Raw genomic sequence first — 17653 nt, 5'->3', positions numbered from 1 at the left:
ATCAACAAGGCGGATTTCTATTACCTTTGTTAAGCGTTGCAATTCCCTTTATAACCAGTTTAATTACATCTAAATAAGCTGGTGATGGAGTATGCCGAGAAGATGTTTTTAATCCCGCAACACCAGTTGGATAAACTGAAATCCTCTAACACCCGCGAGTCTATACATCATGTTGTGGAGAACGATTTGGATACGACTATAAGAAATATATTGCAAAGGTCTGACATAGATCACCACGAAAAAGCTAAGATGTACACCACTGTTTTACAGAGGTTTTTAACACTCGCTAGACTGGGGGATAGGGAATCTTCCACATTAACATTAAGTCTTCCACAGCCTGACAGCCTTGTAAAAGAAGGTCCACACCCAACAGACAGCGTTACAGCCCACGATGGTTTAGATGATTTTGCAGATGAGGTTTTAAAAAATATTCCACAGAGGAGCGTGAAAAATGTCCGTTACATTTTAGATAAAATGTAGAAGAGTAAAAAACGGAAAGTGCATCTGAGCACACCGATACATTCAAAACATCCAGAAGACATCTTGTTCAATTCACCCAGTCTAGACCAGAGTCGATGGTTAAGTTTTTAATCCCCCAGTTTGTGTGTAGCCTATTGCGTTCTCTGTTTTTTTTTTTTTGAGAACTTATGTGTTATGAATTACATGTATTGTTGAATATGTAGTGTGTATGTGTAATAAAAAAGACTTAAAAGAAATATCTGTTTCTCGAGTATCTTTATTTAAAGATATTAAGCATGATACATGTACATTGCACCCAATTGCACACACTGAATACATTTGAAAACATTGTCATTACATGGAACATGTTTTAGTTTTTTCACAAATGTTGACACCATTTTATCATTTTTAATTAAATCATTGGTATACAATTTCAACACATAATCATAATCATATCCCTTTGACATGTGGTAGAGAAAGAACACACAGTGTTGACCACACGTGTCTGATGAAAAATCTTGGACTTGCACAGTGGAATGTAGTACTTTACTAGAATTGTGATTTAAAAAGTCTTTGATAACAGGGTGAAAGCCTTGGTAATCTGGTTTATTACCAAAACTATCGAAAAAACAACCTACTCTATCAGCATTTATGTAGATTGCCAACCAATGTTGGCCTGGGAGTCCTGATGGATCTGTATTGATTAAAACCATTGATGGTAATGTTCTTAAAGGGGTTTTTGGTAGATAGTCACACGGTAGTACCCCAAGAAAATAAGTATTGCACGAAATCTTATCCATGACACCCGTAAGTTGTACTGTGTTCATTTTAACGCATTAATAGTAATCAACAAGTACCTGTCGTCGATTTGACACTTCAATTATGCTGTCAAATAATGCGTAAACAATTAAGTTAACAGTCTGTGGTAGTGGTTGTCTAAAGCGCGCTTCTAGTCTTATATTGCCGCTTTTGATAAGTGATACATGCTGGCTGCACTCCTCGTCTGGTGTAAAATTGAACGAGTAGAGTGTATAACCATGCAGAAAATCCTCCCTATCGATACTCAGAGCCTGGTTTTTAAGATGCTTTCCTGAAGCCAGCGCCAACTGGTAAAACTCCCGCACTGCAGAACCATTTTCATATTCAGGCTGTAGAGGCTTCGAGGGGTATTGTTGACCATCCAGATAAATAGCTAAAAATTCTAAATCGTAGTTTTTAAAGGCAAAAGGGTTTTTATTATATGCCCCGACAAATGCATCATTATCAACCATCGCTAGAACCAGAGATTTTGGTAAATGCCCTAAGAATAAGTTCTCTTGATTACAGACCCGGGAGCCGGCTGGTAATGAAAAGCTTTTCAAACACACCCTGTCGATGGGATACTTGGCTGTGGTTGAGAGTAGGGCTTGCGCATGACCCAGTCTCACAGCTGGTGACACTGTCACTTTTTTCACAAATAGCGACGCTGTCTGGATGTTCAGTTTGTAGGCTCTGTCATTGCTCCTCATCAGACAGAACTCGTCTTTACCCCTTGTCATTCTAATTTTAAGGTCCAATCCATTGAGTAAAAGTTTATCTTGAAAGAAGATGTCACTGTGAACTGGCGCAAGTAGTTCGACCACGTTACTAGCGTTGGTGAAGGCTGCTCTCTTTGTCAGACCGCTATTTTCTCCGGCGGGGTCCGACACATCCATATGCCCCGCCTTGTCTTTGTAAAAGAGTCCCGCTGAGAAAAGTGTTTCAAGGGTGTCTTTACCATAATTAGTAAGACACTCTATCATACAGCGGTATGGGTATGTGCTAGAACTCTGTGAAATGAGTCGATCTCCAAGTGATACGTCCACTTGTGAAAAAATTGTGGCTCCCGGATAGTTAACAAGCCCCACGGGATCTCCGTCTGCAATATCCGTTCCATCTGCATAAGTGATTTTGACACGCATAAACAACAATGTGTTGTTTAGATCCACGTAATCCTCTCCATTCCCCGCAATAAAAAATTCCAGAGGGGATGTGTCAGATATTGCTGATAATGGTGGTATTTCTATATAAGTGTTTTTTTCAATAGCGGTTTGAGTCAGTGGTACAGTAAACAGATCCAGTTCGGTTTTTAAACACTCTTCTGACATGTTGTGAAGTAACGCCATGATCTAAAATATTGTTTTAACAGAACTCCTTGATCTTTTTGAAGCACTGCTCTTAGCTGTCTCCTTGCGCTTGCGTTTTACAACTGATGTTTTCTTGGGGGGCTGTTTTGTTTTCTTCTGCTTCTGGCCACTCCTCCGCACACCCGGTGGCCTAGGTACGCTTCTGCGTGCCATCACCATCAACCCGGATCCGTCTTGAGTATCGTGATTGTTATTAAAAGATTGTGATAACGTATTACTAACAACGTCACTTAGTATGTTTTTCGCTGCTGATTTAAGATGTGGCTTGGCTATGCTAAATCCTCGTCTTAGTAGTGGTATAGCCATTCTAAAGAGACCCCTAAAAAGACCACCCAAACCAGCGCCATACATAACTCCGCCTCCTGCATACCCCGGAAGTCCATTTCCCGCTTGATTCTGGTAATAGGCCACATAACGCATGGGATCAACATTGTGATTGTTGAAATACACCATTTTAATGAAAATTTTTTACTGGCCTAAAGTGTAGTTTAATGCACACTTTCCCGTAAGAAAAAGGGATGTGGTGATTTTGATCGTCCTTCACTTCTATAGCAATATCTGTGATGACCGATTTGTTGACAGATGCGTAGTGGGGTTTGTCGTATCGAACACTGACTGTGTTATTGTTATCACCTGTTATTTGTACACACTCCAGGAGCGGTACAAAGGCATCACCTACTGACTGGTATCTGATAATATCTGTGTATATATAAAGAGTATAGAAGCCACCGTGTATGTCTGCCTGATGCATTGCATATGTTACAACATCCTTTTCAAAATTAGTTTTTCCAGGGTTTGTTTTTTGTCGCATAGAATCTCCTATAGGAACACCTGGTTTCAACCCTAAAATAATGGCTAGTTTTCCATGGAATGTTATTGAAATGTTGGGTTTTGCTTTCAGAAATACTTTGTTTTTTACAACATCGTAACCGAATGATCCATGAGGGGCTAGTAAATCATTTATCACACTAACAACAGATGGGACCTTGTCATAATAACCAGTTTTTATCGGTATGCGTAGTCTCGATAATTCGGTCTTCTTCACATCTACACCACGGCGTATGTTGTTAGTGTTTTTTTCGTCGTCGACAGTGATGGGTTCGATGTTTATCTCAAAAACTGCATCTTTGCTGTTAAATGTGTACCAACTTCTAGGATATTCGATTTGAACGAGCCCCACCTCCCATTCTCCTTTTATATTTATAGGTGTAGCCATCCTTGTTCTATAATTAGAGATTGTATTATCAGGGTATACAGACCGTGAAGCATTGCATGGTAGTGTGACATAAAAACCACCCTCTGCCATGTCTGTTTTTATACAACTGCAGACAATCTGTCCTTGTCCTTTGTTTTTATGGCACCTGTACGTCGACTAATTCTTTCTGATCGATCCATGATGCAAATTTTGCAGGCCATCCGAGCCACTGTACCAGTACTAATGTTTTGCGACCCTTCGTCTTCTTATCCAAAATCTTTTCAACTTTAAATGTCTTGTTTTTACTAACAAATATTTTTTGCAATTCTTCAGCATAAAAAACACCGTTGATAACATCCCCATCATAGTCACTCAATCTGTAAACAGGGGGGTCTCGTGGAATACGTGCTGAAACAGTGAAATACTCTTGTGTGTAGTTTTCCTCATACCCTTTGGCAAACGGACCTCTGACTTTAGAAATTCGAACCACGTCACCAATCTTGTATTTAAATATGGGGGCAGCATTGTGTGGTTTGGTATCTCCATATAGGTTATGTAGCACCACAGATTCGTTTTCTACACGCACATCAATCGGTCTCATCTTGATGCTTCTGTGATAGCTCACATTGTATCCTTGTGTAATGTCTTGAAGTATGTCGATGTAACGTTTGGAGTTTATAGCTGTTAAATATCTCCACATTCTTCCTTTTAAGGTTCTATTAAACCGCTCGATAACACAAGCCTTTAATTCTGTGTCTGTTGCAAAATGGTTAATATTGTACTTTTTGTCACATTTTGAAAGTGTTTTTTAAAAAACTCCTTTCCTTTATCTGTCTGTAATTTCTGTGGTACGCGACCCTCTTTCACTATGGATTCAAAAGCTTTAGAGACCTCTACACCACTCTTGTTTTTTAATACACGTGTCCATGCGTACTTACTAAACAAATCGATGCATGTCAACAGAAAGTGGTTGTTGTCATTTACCTCGGCATATGCAGACATATCTACTAGATCGGCTTGGAACTGCATATCAATACCATAGACAAAAACCCGATTCCTTTTATATTTTAGCGGTGCACTTCTGTGTAGTGTATATGCATCCTCGCCAGCGAGCCAATCTGAAACTTCTTTATCGGTTAAACGGACCCCCATCTCTTTTAAAACACCTTCTTTTAAACGTTTTTTACCCCCTAAAGAACCAGGGTTAGAAGGTGTGTAATAAATCTTTTTCATTTCTTCTGACATATTGACACTTCAGGCTCCACAAAAGAATAACACAGATGGCTTAAGTGATTCAGGTTTTATTTCTTAAACATTAAAAGGATACAAAAGGTATCATACCGCATCGATGTAGTGTAGAAATTTTATACACATCACAATATTTTTCTCAAGAATATAATCAACCAGCGTTTCAACGATTTCACAAACATCAGTCTGATTGTTTCTTGTCAACATGTCCACACATAGATCTGATACATATGTACACAAGCATAATATATCAGCTATTCTAATAAAGCTACCACATTCAGTCATCAGGTCTAAAACTTTTCTGATGGTTACACAAACTGGATCACCAGCATTAACACATAATCGCATCATATCAGACCATTCATTTGACACATTTCGTACAAAAGACATTTGTTTCTTAAGGTTTGTAAAACGTTTGGCATCAACACCACATCTGTTTACAGTAACCGATACATTGGCATTCATTAATGTTGTTATACAACAAGGTGGTCATCTCACATCTAATACGTTGTTTAAGTAGACACTTAGCCAGTCCTGTTGCAAAACAAGTGTTCCCCCCATGCTGTTGTCACAAACAGTCAACTTGGACAATACCTTTCCAGCTGTCCACAGCGTCATAGACAATTTGTTCACTGCCGCTGTCCACAACTTTCTCTCTGACTTCACGAAGCTTCTCAACAATAAAAACCTCGTCACGCAGTTCGTGTAAAATAGCATCCACTGACCCCTGAATCCTCTGGGGGTGAACCCTTAAACCACAACGACTCAATGCTTGAGCAACGATGTGCTTAAGGTCTGGTCTAACCAGATTACGCGTCAGCTCATCAAAGTAGGCATCAAAGAAATAGGGGTCCGGTTCAAACAAACAGGAATGTCTAATCTGACTGGGGTGATCCACTTCACACCCCAAACAGATTTCTTTCAGCTTTTTGTTGATAACGTGTTCCAGAAGGACAACAACAGTCGCTTTTATGATTTTGAACCCGTCAGAACGAATACAACTGTCTGTGTCATCAATTCCGGCTAAGGCCGCAGCTCCAGCTATGGCACCGGTGTTGCCGTATGGAGTTGTAAGGAAGGTCAGGTTGTGATATCCTAGATCCATACAAAATTTATCCAACCAACTGTTGTCATAGGTTTGTGGGTGGGGTTCCAGCAGTGTGGCATTGTCATCAGGCATCGCTGGGGCCGTCTCAGGGGTGTTGCTGTAGCAGTAGACGGGTGTAGATCCGTGAGACATGGTGAATGAATGTTGCGAATGCACCGATCCGTACACGTTTTTAATGACTGTAATATGTGGGTGGGCTTAAGAGGCGGTCTTCGGGGTTGGTAACGCCCTTCTCAGGGTGAAACAATTGCATCTTTACAGAACTGTAACGATCATACATGTCACACCATCTAAACATCTTGTTTATGCTTGTAAATATATTGTCAAGCATACAAACATCTCTCCACTGAAACAGAAATTTCATGTCGTAGCACGTGTGATGCTCAGATTCTCGAATAGGCCAGGCCTGTACGTTGAGCTTTGTCTTGTCGTTACAACAAAAAATATAAACACAGTCGTCTGGTAGCTTTTTACTGTGGTCACCGACCACCCGAAATCTTGTGTTAGGAGCTGATCCATCCCACTCAGCGACGTATAACGGATCATCACCACAGTCGTTCAAATCTCTCCAAACGTAGTTGAAAAACAGAAACCAGTCTTTGTCTTGAAAAATCAGACATGGAGTATGACATGTAAATTCGTCTCCAACATCAGCAGTGTAGCAATTTCTCTCTACAAAAAAAATAAATAATATGGAGCATTTTTGATGGAGCCTTCAAATTGGGACATCCTTTGTGGAGCCGCGGTCAGAATAGCCCTTCAAATGCAGCCTATGAAAGATGCAGCCACTGGATTGGGATGCAGATTCAGTGTATTCAAGTCCTCAGTTTTCTCTCTTCAGTGTTCATTGTCGTTAATAGTTACTGTGTTGTATGCTTCTATGTTTTCCTTGGTGTTTATTAAAAGTTCTACTTGATCATTCATTCTATCTTACTTGACAACGCTATGTTGTGTAACATAAAAGAAGAATTTTGAAGAACCCTCACATATAGCCACACATTCTAGCCCAAATCTGAAGATGATCATCATATCAGAGGATGACTGCCTTCTTTGATTTGAATGACCATCTCAAGCATTTCCACACTGTTGAGCAAGTCTTGACCACTGAGCATTCTTAAGTATTTTAACCTTGATATCATGCATCATAATGTAAACAGGCTAGGAAAATAACCAGGGGCCCGTTCTTTTTACTTTGCTAACTCAGTTAGCTGGATTTGATTGTTGAGAATTTGGCATGATCTTGGATTGTTTGGTTCTTCGAAGCTCATCCTGGACTTGCTGTCATAGCAACAGTCATAGCAATCTTAAACCTGCTCGGGAGCAGCTTATTTCATGTAAACAGGATTAGATTGCGGCTTTATAAGCGGAGGAGATAGGGAAGTCTGTCGCAGCCATGTCTTGTCCATTTTTACGACAGCAACCTGTTGCGGAAGGTGCAAGAATAATTTGCAGAGCTTTTCGAATTAATCACGTATTGCAGGATAGACAGGATTCTTTAGCGCAGCGCGACAGTGCAATTGTTGAGAGATATCGTTTTTCTCGTGAGGGTGTTATTTAGGCTACATCATTAATTTGTTGGAACCACACATTAAGTGTTCAACACGGAGGAGTCGGGCTTTGACAACTGCACAGACTGTGTGCATTGCCCTGAGATTCTTTGCGAGTGGCACTTTGCAGAGATGCAGAGAACTTAGTGAAAAGTGCTCTCTGTCATGCCATTCGCAAAGATTACCTGGCACTCAAGCAGTTTTTAGGGGTTTTTGTGGTATTTACAAGCCACTTAAGACCCCCATTTTTTTGCTATTGCAGGTACATTTATAATTGTTAATGACATGCGTTCATGACCATGCCAAAAAGCATGACTAACAGTATGTGTCCTTCAGGCTTCCCTAACGTGATTGGTGCCATAGACTGCACACACACATCCCACCAGGCCACCAGGCCACCAGGCCCCAATGAAGGGGATTTTGTGAACCGAAAGGGGGTTCACAGTGTAAATGTGCAGGTAAGTTACTATCACAATTTATAATATTCCAGATTAGTAATATATTACATTAAAAAAAAGGAATGGAATCAAAAAGTATGCAGTTGACTGACTAAAATCTCTAAGATGGTGTGTGACTCTATGTTCCATATCACAAATGTGGAAGGAAAATGGCCAGGATCAGTGCATGACTCAAGAATTTTCAGAGAGTCACATTTATGCACATTATTTGAACGTGGTAAGGGAACATACACTCACCTAAAGGATTATTAGGAGCACCTGTTCAATTTCTCATCAATGCAATTATCTAATCAACCAATCACATGGCAGTTGCTTCAATGCATTTAGGGGTGTGGTCCTGGTCAAGACGATCTCCTGAACTCCAAACTGAATGTCAGAATGGGAAAGAAAGGTGATTTAAGCAATTTTGAGCGTGGCATGGTTGTTGGTGCCAGACGGGCCGGTCTGAGTATTTCACAATCTGCTCAGTTACTGGGATTTTCACGCACAACCATTTCTAGGGTTTACAAAGAATGGTGTAAAAAGGGAAAAACATCCAGTATGCGGCAGTCCTGTGGGCGAAAATGCCTTGTTGATGCTAGAGGTCAGAGGAGAATGGGCCGACTGATTCAAGCTGATAGAAGAGCAACTTTGACTGAAATAACCACTCGTTACAACCGAGGTATGCAGCAAAGCATTTGTGAAGCCACAACACACAACCTTGAGGCGGATGGGCTACAACAGCAGAAGACCCCACCGGGTACCACTCATCTCCACTACAAATAGGAAAAAGAGGCTACAATTTGCACGAGCTCACCAAAATTGGACAGTTGAAGACTGGAAAAATGTTGCCTGGTCTGATGAGTCTCGATTTCTGTTGAGACATTCGGATGGTAGAGTCAGAATTTGGCGTAAACAGAATGAGAACATGGATCCATCATGCCTTGTTACCACTGTGCAGGCTGGTGGTGGTGGTGTAATGGTGTGGGGGATGTTTTCTTGGCACACTTTAGGCCCCTTAGTGCCAATTGGGCATCGTTTAAATGCCACGGCCTACCTGAGCATTGTTTCTGACCATGTCCATCCCTTTATGACCACCATGTACCCATCCTCTGATGGCTACTTCCAGCAGGATAATGCACCATGTCACAAAGCTCGAATCATTTCAAATTGGTTTCTTGAACATGACAATGAGTTCACTGTACTAAAATGGCCCCCACAGTCACCAGATCTCAACCCAATAGAGCATCTTTGGGATGTGGTGGAACGGGAGCTTCGTGCCCTGGATGTGTCCCACAAATCTCCATCAACTGCCGTAATTTAGAGCGTAAATGGAAACAAACTAACTTAGAGGTCTTTAGAATCGCATGGAAAGACAGTATGTCACGTTATAAAAAGGCCCTAAAAGCGGCCAGGGCTGAGCATCTCCGCAAACTAATAGAAAACAACCATAACAATCCTAAGTTCTTATTTAACACCGTGGCGAGACTAACAAATAAACAGATGACTCCTGAACAAAATATTCCATTACAGTTTAGTAGTAATGATTTCATGAAGTTCTTCACTGAGAAAATAGAAAACATCAGAACCACAATTGTAAACGTTCAATCCTCAATCGCGCCTTATAATTCAGCCTCAATTATCACCCCGCAAGAACAATTACAGTGCTTTACAACTATAGAACAAAAAGAGTTAAATAAACTTTTTACTTCATCTAAAACAACAACATGTTTACTAGATCCTATACCAACTAAACTATTGAAAGAAGTGTTACCTGTAGTGGAAGAGCCTCTCCTCAATATTATTAACTCGTCTTTATCTTTAGGTTATGTTCCAAAAACATTTAAACTGGCAGTTATAAAACCTCTCATTAAGAAACCACAATTAGATCCGAATAATCTAGTAAATTATAGACCCATTTCAAATCTACCTTTTATGTCTAAAATACTAGAAAAAGTTGTGTCCGCTCAACTGGGCTCTTTCTTACAAGAAAATGACGTCTATGAAAAGTTTCAGTCTGGGTTCAGGCCGCATCATAGCACTGAAACTGCGCTCGTTAAAATCACAAATGATTTACTTTTAGCTTCTGACCAAGGCTGTATCTCAATATTAGTTTTACTTGATCTTAGTGCTGCGTTCGATACTATAGATCATACAATACTCTTAGATCGATTACAAAATTATACTGGTGTTCAAGGACAAGCATTAAGCTGGTTTAGATCGTATTTATCTGACCGCTACCATTTTGTTTATTTAAATGGAGAAAAATCTATCATAACTCCAGTAAACTATGGAGTGCCGCAGGGATCTGTGTTAGGCCCTCTATTATTCTCAATATATATGCTGCCACTTGGAAATATTATGAGGAAACATGGAATTAGTTTCCATTGTTATGCTGATGACACTCAAATCTATATTTCATCACGGCCGGATGAAAACGCTAAATTATCCAAATTGACAGAGTGTGTTAAAGATATAAAAGATTGGATGACGCGTAATTTTCTTTTATTAAATCCAGACAAGACAGAGGTACTACTTATCGGTTCAAAAAACCACCCACAAAACCTCTCACAATACAACTTTAACATAGTAGGATGTCCTGTTACTTCATCCTCTACAGTAAAAGACCTGGGTGTTATATTAGACTGCAACCTGTCTTTTGAAAATCATATTTCATATGTAACAAGAACAGCCTTTTTCCACCTTAGAAACATTGCTAAGCTACGTAACATGCTATCAGTTTCTGATGCAGAAAAGTTAGTTCATGCATTCATGACTTCGAGACTAGATTACTGTAATGCGTTATTAGCCGGTTGTCCTGCATCCTCAATAAACAAGCTACAGTTAGTCCAAAATGCCGCCGCTAGAGTTCTAACTAGATCAAGAAAATATGATCATATAACACCGATTTTATCATCACTACATTGGTTACCTATAAAGTCCCGTATTAATTACAAGGTATTGCTACTGACTTATAAAGCCCTAAACGGCTTAGCTCCAGTCTATTTGGCGGATCTTCTATCGCCCTATAATCCATCGCGCTCTTTAAGGTAACTAAATTCGAGGCTTTTGGTCATACCTAGGATATCCAGATCCACCAAAGGAGGGAGAGCATTTTCACATTTAGCACCAAAACTCTGGAATAGTCTTCCGGATACTGTTCGTTGCTCAGACTCGCTCTCCCAGTTTAAAACTAGATTAAAGACGCATCTCTTTAGCCAGGCATTCATATAATACTTTTAATCTTACAGTTAAATCCGACCTCTAGCATATAAACGCCAGAGGAGAACTGGCCCCCGACTGAGCCCGGGTTCTCCCAAGGTTTTTTTTTCTCCATTAGGTCACCTGATGGAGTTTTTCGGTTTCTTGCCACTGTTGCCTTTGGCTTGCTCAGTTGGGGATATTTAATTTAATTAATCAATCAACGATACTATTGATCAGCATTACCAAACGTAGACGTTCCACTAGAAACAAACATTGATGTATTGTTCTAATTTATTGCTGTGAAGCTGCTTTGATACAGCCTGTGTTGTGAAAAGCGCTATATAAATAAACTTGACTTGACTTGACTTGCAAGATGCTATCCTATCAATATGGGCCAACATTTCTAAAGAATGCTTTCAGCACCTTGTTGAATCAATGCCACGTAGAATTAAGGCAGTTCTGAAGGCGAAAGGGGGTCAAACACAGTATTAGTATGGTGTTCCTAATAATCCTTTAGGTGAGTGTATAAATGCCAAGCTCACAGTATTACACACACTTATGCTGAGCCTAACAAAACTGCATTTTTCCATTATACATGGGATTTTGACGGGATCCTGCTTGGAGACAGGGGCTATGCCTGCAGGCAGTATTTTAGGACGCCCTTCCCTGACCCAAACCCTGGACCACAAACCCGTTACAATGCAGCTCTAGCCAGGACAAGGGCATGCATTGAAATGACCCTTGGGCAACTAAAGGAAAGATTTCAGTGTCTGAAAAGTCTGAGGGTTGCACCTGACAGGGCCTGTGACATAATTGTTGCATGTGCCATATTGCATAACATTGCCACTATCAGAAAGGAGAGGACCCCTGTGGTGGGGGTGTAGCCTGATAATGTCGACCTCCAGCCAGTGCACTTGGACCAACCTAGTGGCAGAGCTGCACGCGACAGAATTGTGGAACACCATTTTTGAATGTGTAATAAAAGACAAGACAAATATGCTTAGTTCCTGGAGTTTTATTTAAACAATTCTTTATAAAGAAAAGGCAGCAAGTCATCTTTTGCCTGCAATAAGAGATAGTTATGTAAAGTCAGCAATACTACTACAGTGCCCTCCACAATTATTGAACCCCCTGGTAAATATGATCAAAATTGTCTGTAAAAAATAAATCTGCATCAATTATCCTTGTGATCTTTCATACAAAAAATGTGCAAAATTCTAACCTTTCATTGAAGTAAAAGAATTGAAAGTGGGGGGAAAATCACATTATGAAATAAATGTTTTTCTCCAAAACACGTTGGCCACAATTATTGAAACCCTTTTATTAAATACTTTTTGCAATCTCCTTTTGCCAAGATAACAGCTCTGAGTCTTCTCCTATAATGCCTGATGAGTTTGGAGAATAACTGACAAGAGATCAGAGACCATTCCTCCACACAGAATCTCTCCAGATCCTTCAGATTCCCAGATCCATGTTGGTGCTTCTCCTCTTCAGTTCAGCCCACTCATCAGGTCAGGGGACTGAGACGGTCATGGCAGAAGCTTCATTTTGTGTTCCGCAACAAATTTTTGTTTTGATTTTGATGTTTGTTTTGGATCGTTGTCCTGATGGAAGATCCAACCACGGCATATTATAAGATTTCTAGCAGAAGGCGTCAGGTTTGGATTTTTTATCTGTTGATATTTGATAGAATCCACAATGCCATGTATCTGAACAAGAAGTCCAGGACCTCCAGCAGAAAAATATGCCCACAACATTAAAGATCCAATGGTATATTAAATTGTACACATGGGGTACTTTTTATCCTTGTGTTCACCAAACCCATCTAGTGTGTTTGCTGCCAAAAAGCTCTGTTTTAGTCTCATCTGACCACAGAACCCTGTGTTGTTTGAAGATCCAGTCGTGTCTGACAATTAAATTTGCTGGAATTTTTTTTTGGATGAGCGAGGAGGTTTTTTTTTAAACCCTCCCAAACAACATGTGGGGATGTAGGGGTTGTTTCATAATTTTTTTTTAGGCTTTCTGACCCTTAGACTCAACTAATCTCTGCAATTCTCCATCTGTGATCCTTGGAGAGTCTTTAGCCACTCAAACTTTCATACTCGCCGTGCATTAAGACAGTATAGACACACGTCCTTTTCCTGGCAGATTCATAACATCTTTAGTTGGTTATAACTTCTTAATTATTGCCCTGATGGTCAAAATGGGGATTTTCAATTCTTTAGCTATTGTCTTACAGCCACTTTCTAGTTTGTGATGCTCAACAATCTTTTGCTACGCATCAGAACTGTATTCTGTGGTTTTACTCATTGTGATGGATGATTAAGGGGATTTGGCCTTTGTGTTTCCTCATATTTAAACTCCTGTTAAACAAGAAGTCATAGCTGGACAGTTTCATTTTCCTAGTCACCCTGGTGTACTAAAAAAGGTAAATATTAATGGGAATATACTTCAGAGATATTTTACTCGTAAAAAATTCTAGGGGTTTCAATAATTGTGGCCAACATGTTTTGGAGAAAAACATTTATTTCATAATGTGATTTCCCCCCACTTTCAATTCTTTTACTTCAATGAAAGGTTAGAATTTTGCACATTTTTTGAATGAAAGATCACAAGGATAATCGATGCAGATTTATTTTTTACAGCCAATTTTGATCATATTTACCAGGGGGTTCAATAATTGTGGAGGGCACTGTATGTGTCAAATGGTGTATTAGCACTTACTCTGAAGGTCCTTTTGAAGCAACTCTATCTCTAGTGCAATTTTTCTCTTTTTCAAGTTGTCGAGTTCAATTTCTCCTCTTAATTTGTGTTTTTTCAGGTCAAAATACTTGATTTTTTTGTTGAAGATGCCGTTTATTTAGGGAACGGATGTCACCCTGTGTCATTTTGTGAAAGAAAAAAAAAGGGTCAAAACATGCCTCATGCAACAAAAGTAAAAAGTAAAAGTACAACACTGTCCACCTCTGTATCAGTTCTTTGTGCAGACTCTTCTGCAAGCCTTTCTGTAGGCCTTTCTCTAGGTGTGGACTCCTGCAACTCATATTGCAGACAGAGAGAATAGGTACACAAGTATATACAAATTAGTGTAAAGTTATTTATGCACTTACAGGTTCTTCCTCCAAAGGACAGTCATCTGAGAGGGTTTCTTCACTTGTCTGTGCAATGGAAATAAATGGGTATTACAAAGTGTTGCACTTTCTTCCCTTTATGCAAGTTAGAAAAAGTACACAACTTAATGCATATGCTTCAGCCACTACTTGCTTGGGAACAGGTAAAAGTGTTGGTGTATCATGTAAAACTGCACAAAAGAGGGGGAAAAAAAATTGCCATTACAATTAACTACACTGTAAAAAATATAATGTGATCAATATCTCATGGCAACATATTTTATATTAACTAAAAGTTTAGAAGTTTTCACTTTCACAAACGGCTGAAATGACTGTACCAGCCATTTGGATTATACTTCGTTTAATGCAGCAACAAATACTTTTACAGTGTACTAAGAGAATTAAAAGCTCATTTAGCCTACCAGTAATGAAGGTGTTGCTGCTACTGGTCCCTGGCTTTGGGTCTGAGGAAGAGCTGCCCCCAGGGATGCCCATCTCCACAATGGTTCGGTCTCCTCTGCAGGGGTATATTGTGGTGGTGCAGGACCACCACCTGTTTTTTTTTTTTTTTTTCAGCCTTTTTCTTGGTGGCTGTTGTAAACAAACACATTTTTTAACAGTGGCTTTTAAAAAGAGGAAAAAAGTGGCTTTTTAAAATAAAAACAGTATAATAATTAAAGGCTACCATTTTGTAGAATATTCTTGTACTTCACTTTTACTTGTCCCCATGTTCTAGTGGGTCCCGTGGTGGCTCTGACATAAAAGAACAAAGTAAATATGAAATTATTAAAATGCAAAAATACATACTGTAGAAAGTAATAGAAACATCTACCATGGACAGCACTTACGCATTTAATTTGTTTGCTACTTTTTGCCAGCCCTCTCTCCTGGCTTTTGCAGACTTTGAGGTGTTCCCTGTCGTTTTAATTAAAGACTCAAATTCAGCATAACCTTCCATTAAAAGCTCTTGTTCTGCTTGGGAGAAAAACTGAGCACGTTCTTTGGCCATGCTGAACAGCCAATAACAGCGCTGCTGATCAAAGTTTCTACTATCGATACATATCCCCTTTTGAACCAACGCATGAATGCGCAATTATCTCAGATAACTCAATCCAGCGATACTAATCTTAAACAACAGGTGTGTTCGAAGAACCCAATTAGCCGGATCATGATTAGCACGATGATATCATCTTGGATGTCTCATTTGATCTCGGATGTTTTAAGCAACGTACGAAGAACGGGCCCGAGGGCTTGGGGCAAAATGGCACCAAAAATAACAGAAATGCCCCTCAAATTTCAGATTAGGGGAAAAAATAACCCTGCACAATCAAACATGGTAAGTTTTAATATGCAGAGGTGCAAACGAGATTACCAATATCCAATTTTGCCCATATACATAAATCAAAATATGCTAATAACAAATTGTCATCAAATGTAAAACTATCCTATCACCCAGCTCCAAACTGCTCAATGTTTGGCATTGAGATATTATATACATTAACAATATACATTTCTGTAAAGCTGCTTTGAAACAGTGGGTGTTGTGAAAAGTGTGCAAATAAATGTACCTGAACTTACTTGGCTCTATCAGTCAATTCCTAAACGCACTCAAACAAGACTGAAAGACTATTTTAGTGAACTGTTAGCTGAAGACTTCAGCCTGCAACACAAGACCAGCTACCAGAACATTGCATGTGTTGCTAATGACTCTGACTGGATCTATCCAGTTTGCTGGCTGGCATTTTTTCAGGCAATTTATACAGTGGCTGACGAATCAGATGGAGTCCGTGGGCGCTGCCACATCTCTCAGCAGTGAAATATTAACAGCCGTTATCCTGTATTGTTATCCATGATAATAGTGTTTGTTCTGGGCTTCACATAAACTTGTTAAATGACTAACGAAATAATAAAACAGAGAATAGTCTGAATAAAATTATTTCTCACTGAAGCTGTTCTTGGACAAACATGCATTCAGACCGCTTTTAATTTAAAAATTTTCCATACTTTGTTATGTTGTAGCCATTTGCTAAAATGCTGATGTTTTTTCACATAAGTCTACACTTTAAAACCCTAAATGACAAAAGCAAAACCAGATTTGTGATAACTGCAAATGTATTTTTTTGTGCATCCCATTTCTCTGGATCATTTCTGAGACGTTTCTACCCTTTGAGTCCACCTGTGGCAAATTCAAGTGATTAGACCAACCTGCGGTCCCCTGGCTAGACAGAACCCTCTCCTCAGTTCATGACACACAAAAGCTTGCTTGGACTTGCACCTAAATGACTCTCAGACTGAGGCCACATTTACACATAGCCGGGTATTTAGAGAAACGAATATTTCTCCCCCTCCGTTTTCAAAAATAACATCGTGCACACAACATCGTTTTCAAAAAAAGTTGTCGTTTACATCAACCCGCATAAATACAATGGGCGGCAGTGTAGGGAGAAGGATAAAGCCATGCAAGCCAATCAGAATCCTCAAAATCGACAACAACGAATAGCAAAAGCGACTTCCTGTTCCTTTCAAAACAACAGACATGGCGCGAGGTTTGTTCGTGTGGACAGACAGCGAAGCAAATGCAAACAGGCCAAAAGCGTTTGCACAAAAGTAAAAATGAGTATCACTTTAACAGCATCCATGATCAAATAGTAGCCAAACAAACTCTAAACATAGGGCGCTCACATGACGTAAGCATTTTCTGGCGCATAATGTGACGTTTGAGAACCTAAAACCCCGTTTCTCCCAGTTGACACGGCAACACATAACCGGCGTTTTCAGAAATCTCCACTTTGGCCGGAGTTTTTAGAAATAATCGTTTTCTGGGATAAAAACGGCGTTTTCGTGTAAATGACAGGCCAAAACGCAGGGAAATATCTGCGTTTTCCCATCGTGTAAACGGGGCCTGAGAGAAACAAGTTTTGCATCACCTGCACCTTCTTTAAGCGGGGTTCACACTGTACAATTTTGTCCGTCTGAGCCAAATTTAGCAAATCCTAAAATATTCCTCTGATCCTATAGGCTAAAATCTGAAATCTTGGATCATTAGTTTGAAATATTCACCATCAGCCGATTAATGACCGTTGCGATCAGATTTGACCTGAGATTCTGGCAGTGTCAGAAGATTTGACTCACAGTCCTGCAGTGTGACTTCTACGTCAACCGTCCCTTTCCCCCTTGTCC

This window comes from Scardinius erythrophthalmus (assembly GCF_964197995.2).
Source record: "Scardinius erythrophthalmus genome assembly, chromosome: 7".
NCBI classification, from domain to species: domain Eukaryota; kingdom Metazoa; phylum Chordata; class Actinopteri; order Cypriniformes; family Leuciscidae; genus Scardinius; species Scardinius erythrophthalmus.
This window is presented reverse-complemented; position numbering follows the sequence as displayed.